We start from the raw sequence: 22,665 nt of genomic DNA on the forward strand, positions 1-22,665 counted from the left end.
CACTTGCGAACAAGAAGGCCATATGGGCCCTGGTGGCACAGCGGGTAAGTGCGGTGGGGACCGCATCCCCGCAACCCACAGCAATGCAGAAAGCGATGGGACGACTTGCGGATACGCGTCCGGAGCATACTATCTGCCAACCGAAACATTGCCACAGCTACCGGGGGAGGATCGGAATCACCCATCAAGTTGACCCCCTGGGAAGAAATCTGTGCCTCCACCATTGGAATTGAGAGCATAGAGGGAGTCGGAGGGATGGAGAAAGGAGTGCAGACATCCGAAGAATCAGGTAGGTGGCCCAAATAAAACAATGCCAAATCCACAATGTCCAATCATGTGAAGTACCATGTGTCCCCATAGTGCAATAGAAACACATGTCCAGGAGAACGTCCACATACATTACCATGATAGCGCCTTTCAAAAGTCAGAATAAATACATAAATAAGTAAAAATCCTAAAAACACCCTCTACATGTGCAGCATGCACACCCTAACTGCAGGCTGCAAAACAACTGCATCCTCAATCCACACAAAAATGAGACCACCTCCAAGGCCCTGACCCAAATCACCCTCAGGTACCACCCCAATGCATGTGATACATTGCCATTCCAATTACCACAGACCCATAAATAACGCTCGCCCTCCTTTACTCCACCACAGGGACCGATTCAAACGACGAGCTTCAGGACACGCCTACCAGCACACCTGCAAAGAGGGCCAAGACCAACGGCCAAAGACCCTCCACCTCAGCTGCACGGATCAAGACACGGCAGCAGCACAAATCAAGTGGCAGCACACTGGAGGGGACTTCAACAGGCACCCCAGCAGCCAGCATGTCCACAACAGCAGCACCACAGGTCCCCCCAATGGATGCCACAGAAGGCACTGCTTCTGGTGGCAGCAGCACCATAGGTGACACTGCTTTCATGCCAGCATGCTCCGACACAGAAAACGGTGCTGCCGATGTAGGACACATCCATGACCTGTCTCAATCCCCCTGGTTGTTTCATCCCGTACACCATGAGGAAACCACGCAGGGGCACCCACAAGACGACGACTGGCCAACCCCCACAAGGCCTGTGGCAAGGCAACATGAGGTGATCAGCCCCTCTGTGACACCACCGCAAATGGGCATGGCCCAGCAGAGGCAACAGTCCCTCGAGCAGATGATTGTGCAACAGCAGCAACTGGCCACGCTCCTCAAGGAGCATGCTGCCGAATGTGGGGGTTCCAAGGCAGCCATTGAAGCATCTACTGAGACACTTAGGGCAGAAATGGAGCAAAGTACCGAGACACTAAGGGCACAAATGGAGGGAAGCACCGAGAGCCTGAGGGGACAAATGGAGAGAAGCACCGAGAGCCTGAGGGGGGAACTGCATGCGACGTCCAAAGACGTATGTGGTGAACTTGCCGCTGTGCGCCGTGTGCTCACTGAGCTCACACAAACCCTTAGGGACATGCATGGACGTGAGCAGGCAGAGACATCATCCGTTGCAAGTTCCGTCCAGGGCAGCCCCCAACGTAGATCTGGGAGGAACCTGCGCTCCACAGGCAGGGGTGCCCCTGATACCCGGAGAGGGGGCTTGCAATAGCGTCTGCCCACTGACAATGAGCATCTCTGGACACTGGTGTTCGGGGGGGAGGTAGGAGGGTGGAGGGGGTGTGTTGGGCTTTTTTGGGTGGCGGGTCGATTGGGTGTGTAATATCATTTCACATTTGCTATACATTTCTTCATATTCATCCAATGAGATGTGTGGACATTGATCTTTGTGTACGAGGCCTTTCTTGGCGTACAGGCCACATTGTGCATGTTCCAGACACACACAGTGCCACAAGTCCCGTGTCCATGCAACAGCCACCAGGCGTGAGTGCTAGAAGCATGCATCTATGAGATTCTGACGAATTTCACGGGCCTCCTGTGCCTCGCGGACTCCTTGAGGTGCTGCCACATCCCCACCCTCATCATGACCATCTTCAGGTGCTTGCAGTTCTGCGTCAGGGGGCATGGCCACATTTCTACGTACGCACATGCTGTGTAGCATGACACATGCCATGACCATCTTTGCAACCTTCTCATGGCGGTACAGGAGTGCCCCGCCAGACCTGCTGAGGCAGCGGAAACGAGCCTTCAGTAGGCCGAATGCCTGTTCTATGACTACACGGGTACGTGAGTGGGCATGGTTGTAGTCCTCCTCATGCTGGTTCTGTGGGTTCCGGATTGGTGTAAGGAGCCATCTCTTCAGTGGATACCCGGCATCACCTGTATGTGGACAATAAAGGATGTTTGTGGAATGACATTGCTACGTACGCATCCCCCCCCCTTCCTGCCAGGTCATTGACGCATCACCTACCCCACATTCTCATGCATTAAATGAGACTCACCGAGTAGCCAGGATCGGTGCCCTGCGTGTCGCTCCATGTAGCGTGGTATTGTAGAGTTCCTCAAGACCATAGAATCATGGGTTGATCCTGGAAATCGGGCACAACAATGTGTAAAGATCCTGTTGGAGTCACACACCATTTGTACATTGATGGAGTGATATTGTTTCCGGTTGCGGTACTGCACCTCCATGGCATGTGGGACAACCAATTCCACATGGGTGCAGTCGATGGCACCAATGCAACCCGGTATGCCGCCAAGTGCATGGAATCCCACCTTTGTGTTTGTAATCTCCTGCTCCGAGCGTGGTAAAGAGATGTAGTCGTCTGTGTGCTTCAGGAGGGCATCAAGCACTTGGAATAGTGTCCGTGACAATAGTGGCTGTGAAATGCCATGCAACTGTCCGACTGTGTGCTGGTAGGTGCCTGTGGCCAGGAAGTGGAGTGCAGACACCACCTTCAGTAGGGGTGGGATGGCGGTTGGGCTATCTATCATGCTGACAAGGTCAGCGTGTGTCATGTTGACAATGGCGGTTATGGTGTCCCGGTCCAAACGGTAGAGGGTGTGGATCTGCTCAGCAGTGAGGTTGAACGGATTAGCTCGGAGGCGTGGGATTGCGGGCTGCCTGCGTGGTGGTAGTGGCTGTGCTGGTGGGCCTTGCTGCCCCTGCCTTGCCCTCCTCCTCCTCCTGCGTCTCCTCTGTGCGGCCGGTTGTTGTAGTAGTTGGTGTTCGTCTTCTTCTTGAAGTTGGAGTACTTGCAGTGCTATCAGGTCCCCCAGGCCCAACATCGCTAGTCCTGTCGGTAGCATTTTGGAGTGGGTGTGGTTGTGGGAGGGGGTTGGGTGTGCAATTTATGTGTTTTCAGGCTGTATAGCCTCCACCTGTGGTGATTCATTCCACATGTGCCAGCTGCAGTAACTTTTGGGCGAGCACGTCCCGCACACAACGCTGCAATTTGACGCATGGCATCTTGCAATTACAATCATGTATTTAATCCCGATGGCAGTGACATATTGGTTTATTTTTTAACTCTGCTATGGTCCCATTGTTTCACATACTATATTTGCAGTCGCGAACAAACTTGTGAAGGGTCAGTGGAATGTAGTACTCGATCAACGGTGGACCCTCGCAGCACTGTACCGACGTTCACCGACGGGCGGGGAGTCCCATTAGTGATTGGAGCCAGTTACCATTTTCACACACAGCCGCACTACATAGATGTATTTGTGAATTCAAGCGTTCACAGATGCCTTTTCGACGTGATGTTGCAAATGAGGAATTCGAAGGACAGCGCTTTTGGTTTTCAACTAGCGGCGAGGAGACGCCCACAGGTCTGACTGGAAATATAACGTTCTATTGTTGAATGTCCTTGGGACAGGGCCCATGACGAGAATGCAATGATTGATATGAATTGAATGGGATGCGCAATAGCGTAGTGGACGATAAGGCAGGACGTTCCCAAATACATGTTACTTCACTACACTAGAAATCCGGGCAGGAGCACAGTGGATTTTGCAGACTGCATTACGCACAGACTCAATGGAAATTTCAAATGTTATGTGAGTAAATATTCAGGCGTTTTTATACCGGGATGAGGGAATGATGAATGGATGCATGGACAGATGATTTAATTGAGAGTTTGCCATGTACATGGCTTTTTGGAATCTATCCCCTTCCCCTGCGCTATGTGATGCAAAGCTGCCATAGTGGGACCATCGTCTATCTGCCCTTGTTGAACCCTCCCTGTCTCGACGCGCCTTCAAACACTTGTGTCTATGCACGTTACTAATCCCATCTAATGGATTCTGTTTTAACAGACGCATGCACACAAACACTCGTTTGTAATAGTGTATTCACCTCAATTTATATCGTTATGATTCGCAAGTGATTTTTGGGTGAAATTAATCCTTTTGAGTGGGCTAGCATGCATATGGTTGTAGATTTAGTGTGTTGAATGAAGTGAGTAATACATATGTAGTTCGGATGCCCATACTATTATTTATTTTTTCATTTGGGTGACAGGTATCTTCTCCCCTTTTGCCGCTGCCATCTGTACGCCACTCCTGCAGATGGCATTTACAGTCGACACCTGCAGCTTCGTGTTAATCAGTGGAGCACCATTACGATCTTATGGGACGATCGCCAATGGGCCACATGCCCTTACGCAGTACTAGTGGCTAGGAGCAACATATCGACCTTTCAGCTGGACTAGTGCCTACTTCATGGGACGGCCCTGCGGTTCTAGGCGCTTCCATGTTGCCTTTTTGGACGTAAATGTAGCCCCTGTGTACCATGAAGGAACAGGGCGTCACACAAGAAGAAGCTGGTCATTTATTGCGGATGGAGCCCACAGTAATGAAAATTATCTGGGAGTTTATGAGCAAATAGCTGTATGGGCTTGGTGATTTTGATGTGCATTAAATTTATATTCAGATATTAACCGTGTAGCGTTGTTCTTTGCTAGTAATGTAGCATATTCCGATTTGTGGCGCGATGTATTGTGAGATGATCTGCATTGGGTTCCGGCTTCTGAGTAGGGTTGTGTGGTACTGTACTGGCCGCGTTTGCCTACGAAGCCCAGTAAGGTCCGGGATAGGGGCTGCCGTTATGACTGTTTTTATGATGTCATGCTCAGGGGCGGGGGATTAGCTTTTGTGCAACAGATGCCGGTCAGCCAGGTGGATTGGTGGAATGATGGGATTATCAGGAATTGGCTGGTCACAGGTGCCTGTGTCTGCGTGCGTTTCTTGGAGGGGGACTGAGGTCAGGTCCATTGGAATTGCTTCTGTATTCGTGCCATCTGTGCCCTACAGGTCCCATTGGCCCCTCTTGAGATGAGCCTGGCTGCTCAGTCACTCTGCCAACTTGTGTGGTACATGCTTATGCTGATGGTTGGTTTGTCTACTGGCAAGAGTACAGGGCTGGTGCAGTCTCCCTCAGGATACTGCTTTGAATGTTGATTTACACTGGTGGCAAGCGATGGGGGACTATTGTTGTTTTGTCTCATGGAATATTTCAGTTCATTTTGGTGTACTTGAACCTTCAAATGCCTGTGCTGCATCAGTACGGCAATGGTGACATGCCATATATGGATGGCCACTCACAAGGCACTTGGAACCCCTGCATGCATTTGTTCGTTGGCATGCATGGGTGACTTGTACATTTCACTGGTTGCATAGTGTGACTACATTGCGCCTGCGAGGAGTTGTGCAATGTGGGCAGGGAGTGGAGTACAGGCACTCAGTAGGGACATTTACGGTTGGTTCGCGATGCCGTAATTCTCACCATGGCGGAATGGTACTTTCCGCCATGCTTGATGGCGTTAAGTAGATGTCCGCTAGGGTCGGAATTCGCGTACCGTTGCGCCATGGCGGAGATTACGGTTTTGCAAGGCGCGCGTGCGCGTACTTGGTGCAGTTAGCGTTGGCGTTCGCTACGGTGTCGCTAATGGCATCGTACTTTACGGTGACGGGTCATAATCGCAACGAGCGGTATTCGATGGCGGTATTGCATTTCCGCCATCGTTTTTCGATTTCCGCCAGGGTCGTAATGAGGCCCAATGTATTCAAATACCGAAATGTGAACACTTGTTTAACTGCATTGTATAAAGATGTTTGAGAAAGCTTAAACGAGAAATCCGAAGACATAGTGTTGCCATTGTAACTTGTTGGTGAATATATTAATGGTAAACCCCAAATGTATAGATGTATGAACTCGGCATGAACCCTAGATCCGTGATGTATTAACTTGTATTAACTTGTAGGTGGGCTGAACATCATGTTTTGGACTGTATAAAAGGTGCGACTATTCTAATGTACAGTCCCACTCACTGAGCACACCGAACAGGGCTGGAGTTCGCTGTGTTGTACTGAGGGCTGATAGCTTGTTGCTTTGTCCTTTGAAACTGTTTAGTGTAGAATAAAGATCTTTGTATGTTTCTTTGTAACCCGCGTTTGGTGTATTTCCTTTTGGGGTACTCAGCCTCGATATCTTCTTTTGTTTTCACAGGTGCTCAAGGTAGGAGGCCAGCAGAAGTCTATGGGGGCATTTTGTACATGATTCATGGGTGCCAGGACGCAGAACCTGCTTATGAAACATGGCCATAACATGCAGAGCGTGGGTTATAACTACGTACCCATGTACACCACAATACAGCATATGAAACGAATCTGGTGTTGGCATGAAGTAGTTCTAGCTGTATTATTTTAACTGTATTTGTTTCTTGTACTCATTTTTATTTATTTTATTTATTATTTGTAGGGCGCACAAAACCCAGAGGTGTCAAGGTGCTGGATCCAGAAGGCGCAGTTAGCTTAATATGTTTTTTTTTTTACTTGGCATTTAGTTTATTTCAAACTTTTGCTATCCAGTTACAGTCCATTAAAAAGTGAACAAAAGAGTTAAAAGACGCATTCGTACAGCATTTCACATCAGATAAAAAGCAAACAGCAAGAGGAAACTAGAAGAATAGAAAAGATTATACGGAGAGAAACCAAAAAGACCATACACATGAAACCATTCTTATTAGAATACTGTCTCTTTGAATATCTTTATAAAGATCAGCTCAAGAAACTTTACCAAGCTTCAAGTAGGGCCCACATTCACCCCCCCCTCACCCCCCTCCTCAACCCCCATAGAGAGCCTCCCACCAAGCCACTACATCGGTCCCAAAACTGCTGCTCATGCTTTCATACAGTAGGAAAGTTCTCTGTACTTTCATTTCTGGGCAAAAGAGGATCAGGTGATTTAGTGTTTCTGCCTGGTTTTTACATAACTGGCATCTATCATCCTCTACTAGCCCACCATATCTACACAGTGTGACTTGGGGGTGAAGTATGTTCAGACGGCATCTGAGAAACAGATCCATGTATTTTGCATTCAGGAATTTGTTCAAGTATTGAGGGGTTATAGTTGGTAAGCCAGTGAGCGATCTTGATAATGTTTGGGTCATGGAATTAGATCTTTGGACTTCGGTTTCATTCCATTCTGCAGCCCATAAGGCCCTCTTCACCAGCAATGGGTTTCTGCACAAGGTATCAACTGACAACCAAGGTTAGACAATGTTCCTGCACATCTTTCTCGCCTTAGGGCCAACAGCCATTCAGACATTCCCTCATTTTTCATCATCATGATTTGGAACTGAGGTGGACAGACAGGGGTGTTCAATTTGCTGAAGATCATCATGGAATTCCAAGCTACTCTCACGTATAGTGAGAGAAGACCTACTTTATGTCTAATGATTGCCATTGGGACTGCATTGGGGAGTGTTAAAATCCTCTTCCAAAAGCGACTCTCTAGTCTCTCTGAGGTTTGCCGCAGCAAACCAAGACACTCCTTAGCGGCATATGTCAGCGTTGGTATAACTTTCTGGTCATAAATGTTCATGATCGGGGGAGCGAGAACTTTTCATACTTCCTACCGATCACCATCCCTTGCACAGCCAGCTGTTTCACTTTTGTGCATAGGAAATCCAACCATGGCTTCTCACATGGACTCGCACCTATCATTGCCCATAGATATTTTATTGAGGCTACGTGTCATATTCGATTTCCCGCCCCAATGACCACCAAGATGTCCTCTTTTCCTTTCCCCTTAGATTTTCCAGCATGAGGATTTCCGTTTTCACGATGTTAATCTTCAGGTCCGTTCGGGTGGACATAATTCTGAAGTGTGTCGAGCTTCTTCTGCAGGCCAATGGGAATTCTGTCAAAAAGGACTAAGTCGCCTGCATACAGGAGCCATCCTGCAGATGTTTTGTTAATCCTAGGCGGGCATGGCCTTGGAGGGTCTAGAACCTCTTTCATGTCGATAATAAAGATGTTATATAGGATGGGTGCCAAAGGGCAACCCTGCTTCAGGCCCCTGTATGTCTGGATCCCCTCATCAAATTACCTGCTTGATCAAGTCTGACCTGCGGGAACGTCCCAGGATACAAGAATTTGATTGCAGCCACTAGGTCCCCAGGACAACCCATGGCAGTCATTTTGGTCCATAATAGCTCCCGGGTTGATGCAGTCAAAGGCACATTCCATGTCTATGCATGCCATATAAAGTCTGCCTACCCCCTTGAGAGTATTCATTTTTAGGAGGCGCAATCAGAAGCAGGTTCAGGCCACAGCCGAGTCCATTGACAAAGCAAGATTGCCTAGGGTCATAAGACCCTGTCTCTTTCAAACATTCTTTCAGGCATAACAGCAGGATTCCAGCAAAGATCTTTCCCAGAACATCCATTAGGGCAATCAGGTGGTAGTTATTTGAGTTCGCCGTGTCGCCCTTCTTGAAAATGGGGACCACAACTGCCCATTTCCATGTGGCTGGGACTCTACCACATCGGGCAATCTGCTGGAATAGAACCAAGCAGAAGTCACCCGAGGCCTCAGGGGCCTCCTTCAGCAAAGTATTCATTATCCCATTGGGCCATGGCACATGGGAATTACTGGATTTTGTTATTGTATGAAGGATTTCCTCCCTGTTGAAATGGATTGACCAATAGGTAGACTAGTCATGGTTTGGCTCTTCCCTATTTTGCTCCTTCTAAGCAAAAAGGTTTTCAAAGTGTTCAACCCAGTGGTCCTCGGGTATCGGGTTTAATTGGAGTCGGCCAGTGTCAATTTCCCTGCCATTCAGCAGTTTCCATAGATTTCTCGAGTCTTTCAAATCCAGAGCCTGCAGCATAGCTTCGGAGTCATTCTGGTAAAGGATTGCTATGTGGGAGGTTACCCAGTTCTTATACTTTTCTTTTCTTTTTTTCATTGCTAGTCCTCTAATGACAAGTGGGAGGGATCTTAGAGTCCTGAGGTTGCTATGCAACAAACGTTTCTGGGTTGCGATTATTTTATTGAAGGAGTGCTTTGGTTTGAAACATGGTTTTCTTCCCCTTCGAAGTTCCTCCTGGAAAATGGCCAAGACAGTTTCGTATTACACCCCCCGTAAATCCATCTGTTGCCAAGCTATCAGTTTTTCAGTCAAATGGGGAACTAGGACCGCAGTAATTCACAACCTGTTTCTTCTGGGTTCCATGCCGATCTTTTGGTTCCAGAGGTGATATCTTTCCTTTCCTGTCCGGCACGGTCTAAAACAGGAGAGTAAGCACCACAGGGTCATGGTCACTGTGTTGGGCGAGGTCTATCATCAAGGATATCACCTGTGGGAGCACAGTGCTAGAGACAAAAAAGTTATCTAAGGTTGCACTTGCCGTCCCCGAGTGCCATGTCGCCACCCATGTAAGGTCTCCTTCAACTTGGCTGTTCACCATATGGATGGCCCTACCACCGTTTCTTCTAGCCATTCCTTGTATCTGCCTCTCTTTTTCTGCGATGCAGCTCCATCCATCCCTTCCCTTCTTGTGCCTAGTCGCAGGCAATCCATGTTTAGGTCACGGAATATGATTAGCCGAGGGTCGTCCAGTTGAGTATACAGCAAGTCTATCCATGCCATCACCTTGTCTACAAAATTACTTGAATCCTTAGAGTTTGGGTTCCAGTAAAGATTAAGAAGTGCCAGGCACCTCTGCCTATCGGAGGGCTGATGCAGTAGTTTTATTATTGTTATCTGGATGAGCTGGATGACAGGATTGGGATGGTAACCTTCTCTATGGAGCTGTTTCTTATCAGTGTCAACAGGCCGGAGGTAGGCCTTCCAAAATCCCCTTTAGTTGCTTTGTTTAAATAACCCGTGAAGCCATCCAATAATGGGGTTTCTCTCAGCCACGTTTCTTGTAGACATATGATGTCCAATTTGGCCACTGTTGCGTCGAGGGCCTGAACTAGATGGGTGAATCCTCTGGTGTTCCAGGATCCAACATCCAGCCTCTCAGATCCTCTCCTCTAATCTGAAGAGATGGGTCCTGGGGCTCAAGCCAACCAGTCCCAAGACGGCTCTTTATCAATCTTCGGGTTCAGAGGGTATACTCTCTGGTCCTGGCTCTCAGGTACTGTCTCTTTTCTTCTTCCTCTTATGGTGATCTTTAAGGAGTCTGGGCCGCATAGTACCACTGGCTTGTCTCTCAGAGGTTTACTTTGCCAGTCATCTTCATTTTTGTGGGCATTGCTTGTTCCTCTGGCACTCCCCTTTCGACTTTGGATACTTAAAGAGGAACCTGGCTCCCGGGCCAATTTCGTTGGAGAATTGCAATCTTTCAAGTCCAAACCTAAAGCCTGTAGGTCGTCATTTGTGTTTGTGAAAAGGGCAGTCAGGGAGGCAGAGGCCGTGTGCAGGCACACTCTGTCATTTTCATTCTCATTTGGGCAGTCGACAATCCTGATGTCTTTCGATTCAATTACTCATAGCTGTGGAACGTAGTGAAAGAGACACATTATATTTGAGTGATTTAGGATTAAACCGTCGTCTGCCTTCAGTACCCTTTTCAGGATTACCTTGCGGCTGCCATAGTTTGGATCCTGTTTCTTTAACTTTCTGCTCTGGGAAGTGAGTTGAGATCTAGGAACCCAGGCCCGGACATCGTTGTCTTGCTCTCTGCCCGCTGCACGTGTATATCTGTCATTGCAGGAGTGCTCAATCATTCTGTCCAGCAGCGAGGGCGGCTTCTCTGTGGGACCTGACTTACTCATCGCTTTTGTCCGTTTATTCTCCAGTGTCAAGAATGGTGAGTTTGGTTGGGTCACACTCTTGGGCTGGTATTCCAGCTCTTCTTCCGCATGGTCCAGGTACATTTGGTTGGTTTCTATGAGATGATCTTCCAGGAGGTCGTCAGATGTTGATAACTGCAACAGTGGGTCTTCAACATTTTCCAAGTCAATTATCCCATCCTGTATTGAAGGGATCGTGGTTACATTCTCATTCATACTCAGATTCACAATGTTTTCCTTGTCATGGTCCGTGAAACAGCTTTCAGTTGGTAATGTGCATTTTTCTGGTTCCACTGATACAGTTCTCAGATTTCTTATGAAGTTCCGTGCACCACAACCCATTGATGTTTTCCATATGGGTGTGTTTTTTGTTTTCTTGAGTTGCTCTGGTTTTTTAACTTTTCCCAGCCCTTTGATCTGTTTTTGAGTCTCTGGTAAAGATTGGGAAATGGTGTGCAGTATTATTTGTTCTCACAACTGTCTCATCTTTCCTGGCTACCGTCGTTAGTTCACATCTGCAGCCTGCTTGTGCCTGAGGAAGTCCTGGACGACCTGAGGTGAGAACCTGCCTCCTGGTCATCAATGATTCTGAATGGACTGCGAGTACCCTGGGGAAGAGTCCCGTGAGTCATCTTTGTTTTCTTGGATAAACAAAGGTTGGGCAATGTGCACTAACACTACCGGGCTAGAAGTAGTTTCTGGCTGTAGTGCTCTCTGAGCCAGATCTGCAGGCATTTGGGTAGCCTCAAATGTTCTGTCTTGTCTTGTTGCTTCAGTTGTGTTATAGTGTCCCAACTCCCCCCCAGGAAGGTCTTTTTATCTTCCCTCGCTTCTTGGATTAAGTCAATAAGGGTTTTGATGATCACCCCCTCTGTTTCTTTTTCCCTTAGTCCTTTTTCTCTGGAGGCCTCTACAAAGATTTGATAAAGATTAATTTAGTGTGCATTAAGGCGAGTAGCGTCGCCTGATCTTTAAGACTGTCGTTTAACTTTTCATACATGTTTAGAAAGGGTGACAGTGTGATAGAGACCATGGAGCCGATGGAGGCCTGTAGCTGTGCTGTTTGAGCTTCTAGGTGACCTTCCTTCAAAGAGGTTTCTGTAGTGTCTCGCCCACATGAACTGCTTATTGACACGCAAGTGTCTCTCATCTCTTGATAAGTTTTCGAGTTCCAAGTTGCGTCCTGATCAGAATCCTCACTCAAGTGTTTGTTCGAGCTTCGGAAGTAACGCTGCTGACCCCTAAGGCACTCCCTGGGGCAATTCTGGGTGAAGTTTGGGAGAGGACTGAAGATATCAAAAAGTGATCTTGGAGTGGGGCTTACAGCCAAGTGGCTCTCCTCCCCAAGGCCAGGTATCTCAGCACCCAGGTCAGACCTGTGTTCCGGAGTCAAATTTGATGTAACAGGGCTGGGCGTGGTTAGGCAAATATAGATTTTTTTAGTAGTACTCTGTTCCTCAGTTGGACGAGCGCTGTTTTCTTGGGTGGTGCTCTGTTCTTCTTGGGACATTCTGCTCATTGTTGCCTCCACCCACGGGAGGGACTGCGTCTCAAATTCATTTGTTTGAGTGGTTGTGAGCTAGCCTGGGGAGGTAAAGAAGTGGAATTAGAGTTAGCCAGCATGTTGGCATCCAATGGTTCATGCCACTCTTCCTTCCGAATTTGATCAGCGCTACCACTGGGGATACTTTCCTCAGCGGGGGCTTTAAGTTCTCAACAGGCAGTGAGTGCTGCATTGCCCCCTTTTGCTCAAAGTGCCATTTCAGTTTTTCGTGATCCGACAGTGATTTGCTCCTAAGTTTTAACAAGTGAGTCTCACCCCTTTTACTTCTAGAGTCTGTGATTAAAGTGGAGTCCGGGGTGGCTCCGCTTCCAATCACTGCAGCATTAGTAGGGTGGGCCTCTGTGACGCCACCATTTGGTGGCTCCGTTATGTGGGAAGAGTCCCTGATCGGCGTGGATCCTTCCCGCTCTTTAGCCTCCGCTTCCCCCCTTCCGTCAGTTTTCGGTCTTCCAGCGTCCAAAGACAGAGAAGTTGCCATTGTTGACTGGGCGTTGGCAAGTAAGGACGGTATAGTTCTTGATTTTTCTACGGATGGGGAGGAGGGAGCGAGAAGAGAGGCAGGAATTTCAGGGGTCAAGGGGGAGGCGAGGGGTATGGAGAGTAACACTGGTCTGATCTGGGTGGTTGGGGATATAGGTGTAATGCTCCGTTTAGTGCCCAAAGGGCCAGGGATCGCTGCGGTTGGTAAAGTTTTTATCTGGTTCAGACAGTTCTGACCGATCACCCAGCTACCTGTAGTCAGCAAAGCCATCGCTTGACTGCGCGTACTTTGCAGTCCTCCAACCACCGACATCTGCACCGGTTCCATTGGTTCAGTGCTCTGCAAAGACTCTGCGGTCGCTGCCATTGCGCAGGTACTCCTGGCTTTTCCTGCCCCCCCTGGGAACACTGGAAACACTCCTCGCACTCTGCGACGCTCCATGTCCTGACGGAGGATTTTGAAGGTTTGCCTCCACCTCCTCCTTAGCAGCAAGGATAGTGAGGGCAAACTCTGTTCACGGCACAATCTGCAGCCTGCTTCACATTGGAAACACTCCTCGCACTCATCTTATGAACAAGTTATCATAACAGAGAGTAAAACAAAAAGGGCCTCATTATGACCCTGGCGGTGACGGTATGAACAGTGCCAGTAAGGCACCGGCACCGTTCATACCGTCCCGCCGCATTACGAGTTCTGCTCGCGGGTTCCTGACAGCCCGCCAGGTCTTACTTGGTGGGCTGTGCGGCACCCGCGAGCAGAACTCGTAATGCTGCCGGCACCGTTATCAACGGTGCCGGCGCATCCATGCTCCCCACCCCCATTCTGGCCTATGGGGCAGAATGGGGATCGGGAACCCGGCAATACCGCCACCCGTGAATGGGCAATTACTGGCCCATTCATCTCGTAATGGGACGGTTATTGCCCAATCGCGGGAGGCAGTGCCGGTAGCGAGCATGGCGGTAGCCATGCCTGCCATACAGGCACGGCTAGATCCATGCTCATAACGCCTCATTGAGAGCATGGCGGTAGCCGTGCCTGCATGACAGGCACGGCTACCGCCATGCTCGCTACCGGCAACGCCTCTTGCAATTGGGCAATAACCGGCCCATTGCGAGATGAATGGGCCGGTAATTGCACATTCGCGGGTGGCGGTATTTCCGGGCTCCCGATCCCCATTCTGCCCCATAGGGCAGAATGGGGTTGGGGAGCATGGATGCGCCAGCACCGTTGATAATGGTGCCAGTGGCATTACGAGTTATGCTCGCGGGTGCTGCACAGCCCACTAGGTAAGACCTGGCGGGCTGTCAGGAACCTGTGAGCAGAACTCGTAATGCGGCAGGACGGTATGAACGGTGCCGGTGCCTTACAGGCACCGTTCATACCGTCACCGCCAGGGTCCTAATGAGGCCCTATGGCTTGCTCATATAGGTAGTGCATTAGTCCCTGGCGAATGCAGGGAGGAGGATATACAGCTTGTGAAAAGAGCCAAGTTTTGAGTCCTCTGCGGAAGGACCAGAAGGAAGTTTTGGTTCTGAGATGAGGGGGTAGGGCGTTCCAGTATTTACTGGCATTAAGCTATGTTACAAGTGCTACCAATTTTAGCAGACTTGGTGCAACGAGCAAAGGGATTTGCCCGGGCAAACACAATATGCTCAAATGTGGGGGTTCAGGATTCAAACCCAAGTCACTTAAGGCCAAAGTCACCACTGTGGTCACTAGAGTCTATATTCCTCCTAAGAAAAAGAGGCTTGCTGACCTTTTAGATAAAACAATGCATGTCTGTCGGGTAGCACAGCGAGCTGAGCACTTGCTCCTGATATCTGTGTGCAGCCTGCTGTGGCAGGTTCGAATCCCGGCACGGTCAACTCAGCCTTTCATCCTCCTGAGGTCGATAAATTGAGTACCACTCGGTTGGATAATAATGTCATCTCTTATTTCAACACCCTGAGAGCCAAGGATGTGTAGCGCCATATACGAAATAGATATTATTTTCGAAATATGCCAGTGTCTCTGAAAGGCGGGTAGGGCTGGCGCAGGGGCAGTTACAAATGCCGGAAGGAGCCCCTTTCCTCTCGGCTTTATGTATCATCTATCCTTCTACTGCACACAAGAGCGCAAACCATAATGTAATGGCCAGCAGAACGCATGTGCACCCATTAGTAACTTGGGTATGTGTTTATGTTCCTTGTATTTTAGTGGCAGCAGAATGAAGAACCAGAATGTTTCATAAGAATACACAATGCAGCACGCGGGCTATAGTCATACCGTTGTATATCATAATGGAGTGCACAACGCTTCCCTTGTCCTGACACGATGCAACTCTAAACCTAAGAACTGGGTTTTATTTATGTATTTATTTATTTATTTATTTAATATGCATATAGCTAAATTAGGCTTTACATATAATATCTTAAAAACACCATCAGCAACAGCAATATGTATTTGTTTGAAATAGCTAGATACCAGCGACCCCCCTCCCCACTCCCCCCTCTCCCTAACCTGCCGGTCTTCGGATGTCCTGTACTACGACTCCTATGATCCCTCACCATTGACTATGCTGGCTAGGGCTGGTGGGTGCTGTAGCCCAAAACACCTGCAGAGTCGAAGGTTGAAGACCCATGGGAGTCGGAATTGAAAGAAATGCCACCTAAAATCACTTCACCATCTGAGCCAAACACCCACCCCTAGACCCCCGCCCCACCCCCCTCAGCAGCGCCTTGCTGATCTCTATGGTAAACAGGAGATTTCCCAACATGCAGGTACCTCTGAAAGGCCGGCAGGCCTGGGGCAGAGCCAGTCTCGTGAGATAGAGATAAATTAAAAAAACAGATACTCTCCTGCCCTCCCAACGTCTTGGCACCACTGCCTGGCCAGTGATCTACCTGGGGAAATGGTTGTAATAGCTGGCAGTACTATGCACTGATGTGAGTACATTGCTCTATCATTGAAATCACTGGGTAGAGATGGTGCAGCGTGATACATTGGGCACAACATGGCAATACCAGGAAAGGTATGTCAGAAGCTGGGCATTAAATGCGAATTCCTGGTAAATGGCGTGAATTACCCATGGTGCACGTCCTAAATAATAAAAAGGTGAGAGGACCAGCATGCCCACTGGGAAGTGAAGTTACAGATAGTGAAATATGCGAATTACATTCAAATGGCCTTTCCCAATGGAAGAAAATGCCCAGAACAATGAGCATTTGTCATTCCGAAAAATAATCATCAAAACACGTAAAATGACAGAGAGAGAAGATTTCCAGGTAATTTTGCTGGCAAAGTATAAAGGTAGCACACCCTTTAATCACAATAATCTTTAACAGAACATTCACAGCAAAGGAACATTCCAGTAGGAGACGCTTGAGATGCCTGTCTGGGTTTTCAGGTAGTCTTGAGGGGAAGTGTCCGCTCTGTGAGCTGGAGGACCTGGTTTTGAATCCCAGGATCCGTGCAGTTCAAACCCCTCTTACATTGTCTTATACAAGTCTCAAACACACCCAGGGGGCATGACGTCTGACTCTAACAAAATGGGCCCTGAGAGTACCTGGTCACATGGTGTCAACATCCGGCAAGACAGAAAATCTGTTCACTATACAAAAGCCAAAGGAATTGCCTTTGCCAGTTCTTGTTAATGCTAGAATGCCACCGGACGTGAGCGGGTGAGGTGAACCTCTGGCGTGGTACATTTGACTGGACACATAGAAAGTCCTGCATCCTCCATGCCCCCCGCAATTTTGGATATTTAAGCAAACAAATTCTTCTGCCTCCTCATCCCACCGAACAACAAAGCTACAAATGCACAGAGAAAGTTGAAGAGCAGGGTACTTCTGGGTGAAAAGGAAATTGAGTGTAGCTTCCCTTTAAATTGGCCCGGCTCTGCCCGGCTTCAGTGTTGATGGCTGCACTGTGTTTCCTTCAGATGCCTGGGTCACTGGTTGCCAACCCAAGCTTGAGGTAAAACGAATCAGATGCAGCAGCAGTGCCTACGCCGGGGCAGTCCACTGGCACATGCCCCATCAAATAACATCAGCCGTCTCCGGCGAGACGGGCCTCCTACCCGGGTGGACGCAGGAAGATGGAGAAATCAGCATCCATGTGTCTGATTCGAGCTGACACATTTCAGCCCCGCTGTTTATTTCCAGCAGCCAGACGAGAGGAGAAACACATTGTATGGGACTTGACAACAGATCAGAACCGCAAGGTCCGCGCCGTCTGCCCGTTTTGCTGCTCACGGTTCACACACAGACCTTACATGGTAGCAATCAATGTCTCCTTTTTACTCAGTGCTATTGCTTCCCTGTACCTTGGTGACCAATTTGTCTGACTTCATTCACTTTTTTTTTCTCTCTCCAATTTCTGCTGGGCCGCTCATTTTTTCCATGCATTTTCTTCCATTTTCCTGAAGATATTTTGTCAATATTATTGCCGAATCTACCACTCCATCCTCATACTGCAATCTCTCCCACTGGAACCACTCTTCCTCTGAAATATGTGTAGATTGTCTATTTCTCCCTTAAATCAGATAGATTTCCTTCTACTAATCTAACCGGGAGAATTTTAATTCTATGACAAGACCACATCCTTGAATTAGGCTGGTTTAAAGCTTACTTACCACCAATGAGACTACTTGGTCCATTTGTTTAAAATGGAATTTTCTAAACACTCAACAGTCTATGGCCTTCATCATTTCTTCCAACCCTGTGCCTCCTGGAAGTTTAGGACCCCTTTGCACCCTTTGCTGAATGTCCTTTACTGTAATTAATTGAACCTTCAAGACGATGAAACTCTGCAGGGCTTCATTAAAGAAGTGAGCAGTTGAGCGCTTCTGTGACCATGTCAGCTGTTCATGCGACTTGATGCATCTGGACATGCAAGCTTAGGTTGCAATGAACATGCCTGATTAGACCCTAACACAGATGTGGTTTTGTATGTCTAGAAATATGGAGAAAAACACGATTCGACCGATCGAGCATCCTGGAGTCCGATACTCTCTTTCTATATATGCAACAAATGACGCCGGGTGGGCGTCCCTGTCTTAAGTGCAGGTGTGGGCAGAGCCTACAATGATTCCAGTTGGGAATTTGGGATGAACCTGGTCACCCTTAGGTCATGCCTCATTATCAGCCCAGCCGATACATTCTCCTACATCTACATTAATGTTGCATGTACGGACGCATACTTACATTTCTACAGAGTCATAGCCCAGATCCCTCTCATCATCAACCGAGAGAGCAGCAAATGCGATGTTCGACCGAATCCATCTAGATACTGCCATGCGCTACTGGATGTGTGGGTACTCACTGTTCTGCAAGGCGTATTGACCGAGGGAGTGGTCATTATTGCGGGATACTGACCGTCTATCAAGTTGGGGAAGGGTCATTATCCCAGCTGATAATGACCGCTCTCAAGGTCTTTAAATGCTATTGGCACAAAGTGGTAGTAGCAATGCATGTTTTGGAGTTATTTTAGTGGTGAAATAAAAACATTACTTTAATAGTAAGTGAAGTAAATAGACTGCTCTTGAACCAATTTCTGAGTTCATTGACAGTTTCTTGAATCCTACGGTCATTACATTGAAATCATATACACGGGAGAGTATGCACATTTTACAAAGAAATATCAGAGATTCAGTGGCAACCCACATACTGGTTGGTAAGTTTGGATGTTGCTGCATTACATACATCAATTGGGCATCAATTTGCATTGGAAGCAATAGACTATTTCTACAACCGTAAATCAGCAACCTATTTTCTTGAAAAGGACATGTTAAAAGATCTTACCAATTTGGTATTACAAAACAATTTATTCTTGTTTAATGGAACAATTTACCAACAACTATCTGATGCTGCTATGGGCTCGAAGCGTTCACCATCAGTTGCCAATCTATGTATGGGATATTTGGAAGAGCAATTCATTCATGCACAACAGAATGAGAACGTCATAAGATGGCAGCGATTAATTGATGATGTGTTGCAAATCTGGGAAGGCACAGAGCAGGACATATTAAAATACATAACATTCTTGAACAGGAATAACAAAGGGATGAAATTCACTATGGCATCTAGTTGATGATTGATCTCTTTCCTTGATTTTGAAATTTCGATAATAAACAAGTAAATTGAAACTCAAACTTATAGAAAACCTACTGAAGGAAATACCACCTTGAGAGCTGACAGACGTCATCTTAAAAGTATCACACAGAATATCCATTATGGAGAATTCATCAGGGCGAAAAAGAAACTGTAGCTCCAATGAGACCTATTGCAAACAAACTGAGATTCTCACTAAAAGATTTAAACAAAGAGGCTATAATTCTGATGTAATAACAAAGGCTTTAGAAAAAGCTAGACAGAGACCCAGACATGAATTGCTAATGCCCAAACAACGCATATTTTATTTTGGGGACAAATGTAAATTTGTAACTACGTACTCTACACAGAGCTATTTGGTGCAAAATTTAGTGAAAATACATTGGCACATTCTAATGACAGACACAGATATTAAACAATTTATCGATCCGTCACCCAGGGCTGTAAACAGGAGAGTTCCTACGATTGGAAATTGAGTGGCAAACATTTTTCGAAAACAGAATTAAGAACAGTTAGTAGGTATGCAATGGTTAACAACCAAACTAACAGGATTCTATAAATGTGGGGAATGTACCTATTGCAAATTTGCAGACAGTTGCAAAACTTTCTCAGATCAATACAAGAATACCTTTGTGATTAATGAATGCAAGAGCACATTTGATTTGATATGATATGGTATGATATGGCATTTGTAACATGCCTATGCGCAAGTGTTTCAAGGCATGGCGAGGCAAGGAAGGGGGTCATAGGGAGGACAGAGACAACAATCTTACTAGGCTAAGTGACATTGAGATCACGCAAGTGCGGGGGAGGGGAAAAGTGCCAGGGGAAAGGGGAGGGGTAGTGCTGTATATTTGTCATATACGCTATCATATGTGTATGCAAAAAAGTGTTTATTGGTACCAAACGCCAATTGAAAATCAGGATATATCAACACATCCGTGCGATTAAAATAAAGGATGAAAAGTATCCATTGGCGGCGCATTGGAATTGTGAACGTAAAGATTTGCACATAGAAAATATCAGATTCTGTGGATTGAAATGCTTAGTGCAGCATGAAAGACATGGTGATTTAGACCAAATTTGAGGCACGGAGAAGCCAGATTATATTTCAATTCAGATTTACCACTGTTGGTCTTCATTCGGACCATGAACTGAATGCCTTTCTAGGGTAAGCACAGTGAAACACATGGATGTTGACTTTTTCAGTGAATATTGTCAGTGATGATATATACGAGAACATGTATGCTAACATGTATGCTAATATGAGACAGATATATGATACTAATAGACATGAACATGAATTTATGTTGATTCAATGAAGTTATTTGGAAGCCACAGAGGAGAGGTGTGGTAACCATTAGGAATCTGCTGCACCCGGTGCATATAGGCAGCTTTGATTATTTAAGGTCGTGCACACTCGATCCACACCACAGGAAGGTTCACTACCATGAAAATATGCATTTTCAAAGCAAGAGGGTTTGAACAGCAGAAGAACGTAATTCCACGCTAATGCGAATTAGATCGCCTATGTAGACAATCACTATGGGTTAAATATTCACTTCAAGATGCTGAACATTATGCCAATAACAATAGACTCCATATACTATTTGAGTAAAACTATTTATATATTGAAATTAAGGACGGAACTCAAAAGTGATATTTGAAGTTATAATGCATGCAATGGTAGGGCATTACTATGTAATAAAACCGGTCCAAGATGGCTGTCAGGAGTAACACATAGAATGAAGAGGGACTCTTCATATAAATAGCAGAATCTCAAGATGGGGGATGACTAAGCAAAACATTGATTCATGCCGAAAGGCTGTTCTGCAAGTAAAAGGTACGTGGGGAGTGTGGACCAGAGGAGATGAAACTTTGATAATTAGGGTGGATACCAGTACTTACTAAGCTAGTCGTTTTTGCTTGTAGGTATTAGAGAAATCAACACCAGCATTGTGAGGAGAAACAAATCACGTGACATTGAATTTTGTATCTAGGAGCGATCTACATTGTAAAGAAAGGTACGTTGAGATGAACAGATAACTGTTTATATGAGTTTAGTATTAGTATCAGTGCTATGATGGGATATAACAGGATCCACATATGTTGTGCTATGGTTTGTGTGTTTACATGTGTATTAGGAAGCTCAGCTAGAATAATTCTCAAATACTAAGTGAGTAAGCCACACAGGAAACTAAGGTGAACACCTAGCAAGCGTTCTAAATAAAGAACTATGGGGTGGAGGATAATTGAATTCGGAGGGCCTTGCATATGCTCAAGGTGCATTGTAGAGTACCGAATGACAAGACAATGATTGTATGAAACGGGATGTGATATTGGTGTGGAGCAGCAATTAATATGTAGGTAATTGAGAGATATAATCAATAATAATTCAGGATAAGTGAAATTAATTTAATACGTTGAAGGATAAATTGATATCCAAATGGAATGTATGCTGAATTGTAAAAATAAATGACTTAGTATTTCACTTGTCTTTACAAACTATCGGCCAGATAAGTAAAAGTCAGTAATACAATATCTTTCACAGATTTATCAAGATTGATCTGCATGAGTTAGCCATGAAGAAACACACAAACATCCACAGATGTTGATGTTGGATGCTAAGCGAAACACGTGTTGTAATTGACTCTTGTATTTGGATTGGACGAAAACATTGATGTTGAAGTGTAATACCAGTGGAACTGACTTCAGTACTTGAATTTGAAGAATAGAATTGTGTCAAGCGTTTATCACTAATGGAGATATATGTTTGTTAAAATAAGGATACTATGTTGGGTTCATTTCACGTAATGTGTTGAAAGGCGCAACAGGATTTGGAATTGATTGGTATAAAATAAATAGACAAACTCAGAAAATGTAATGTGGTTTTATTTTGTAGTGCTTAAATAACAGGGTTGTCTTCATAAGTTAAGTATTTTAATTGCAGACTTAGTAAAACTGTAGTGGGTTTAACATGTGCATGCATTAGACCTCATGTAAAAGTAAACAGTTTATCTATCAGCAAGTGAAAGCATATTCCTATGTTTTAGCTTTCTCTCTGGTGTGTTAAATATGATGTTGCCGGGAAACAAAGGTCCTCCCAGAAAGGAAGTGTCTTGCTGAAAGAAACCTTGCTTGGACATTTCTTTGTGGTTTGCCTGTCTGCTTTTGAAGTCAGTATGTTCAGAATGCAGTCAATACCAGCAGTTATTGACTGCGCTCTGAACATTCTGATTGGTTGAGAAGAGGCCAGTAATGACCACCATGTGCTAATTCCCTTTGCTATTGATGTAGAAGCTGAATGTAGATGCCCTTAAAGAGAGAGCCAAGCATTGCAGCAGATGCTGTTCAGTAACTTCTTCCCTCTGTTCCTACTTCCGGAAACCTGAACTGCAGCACACTATTGTCTTTGGCACTTAAGTCCTCCTATCAAAGAGTTTACTTGAAGTGCTCTTTTCTTACACTGAAGGAAGTATTTCTTATCTTTATACTGAAAGCACAGCCACGTCTAGAATTCCTAAAAAACAGTGAACTAATTTACCTTGCCTAATCTACTAACA

Source organism: Ambystoma mexicanum, chromosome 14 (genome assembly GCF_040938575.1).
Source record: "Ambystoma mexicanum isolate Mex_15411 chromosome 14, UKY_AmexF1_1, whole genome shotgun sequence".
NCBI classification, from domain to species: domain Eukaryota; kingdom Metazoa; phylum Chordata; class Amphibia; order Caudata; family Ambystomatidae; genus Ambystoma; species Ambystoma mexicanum.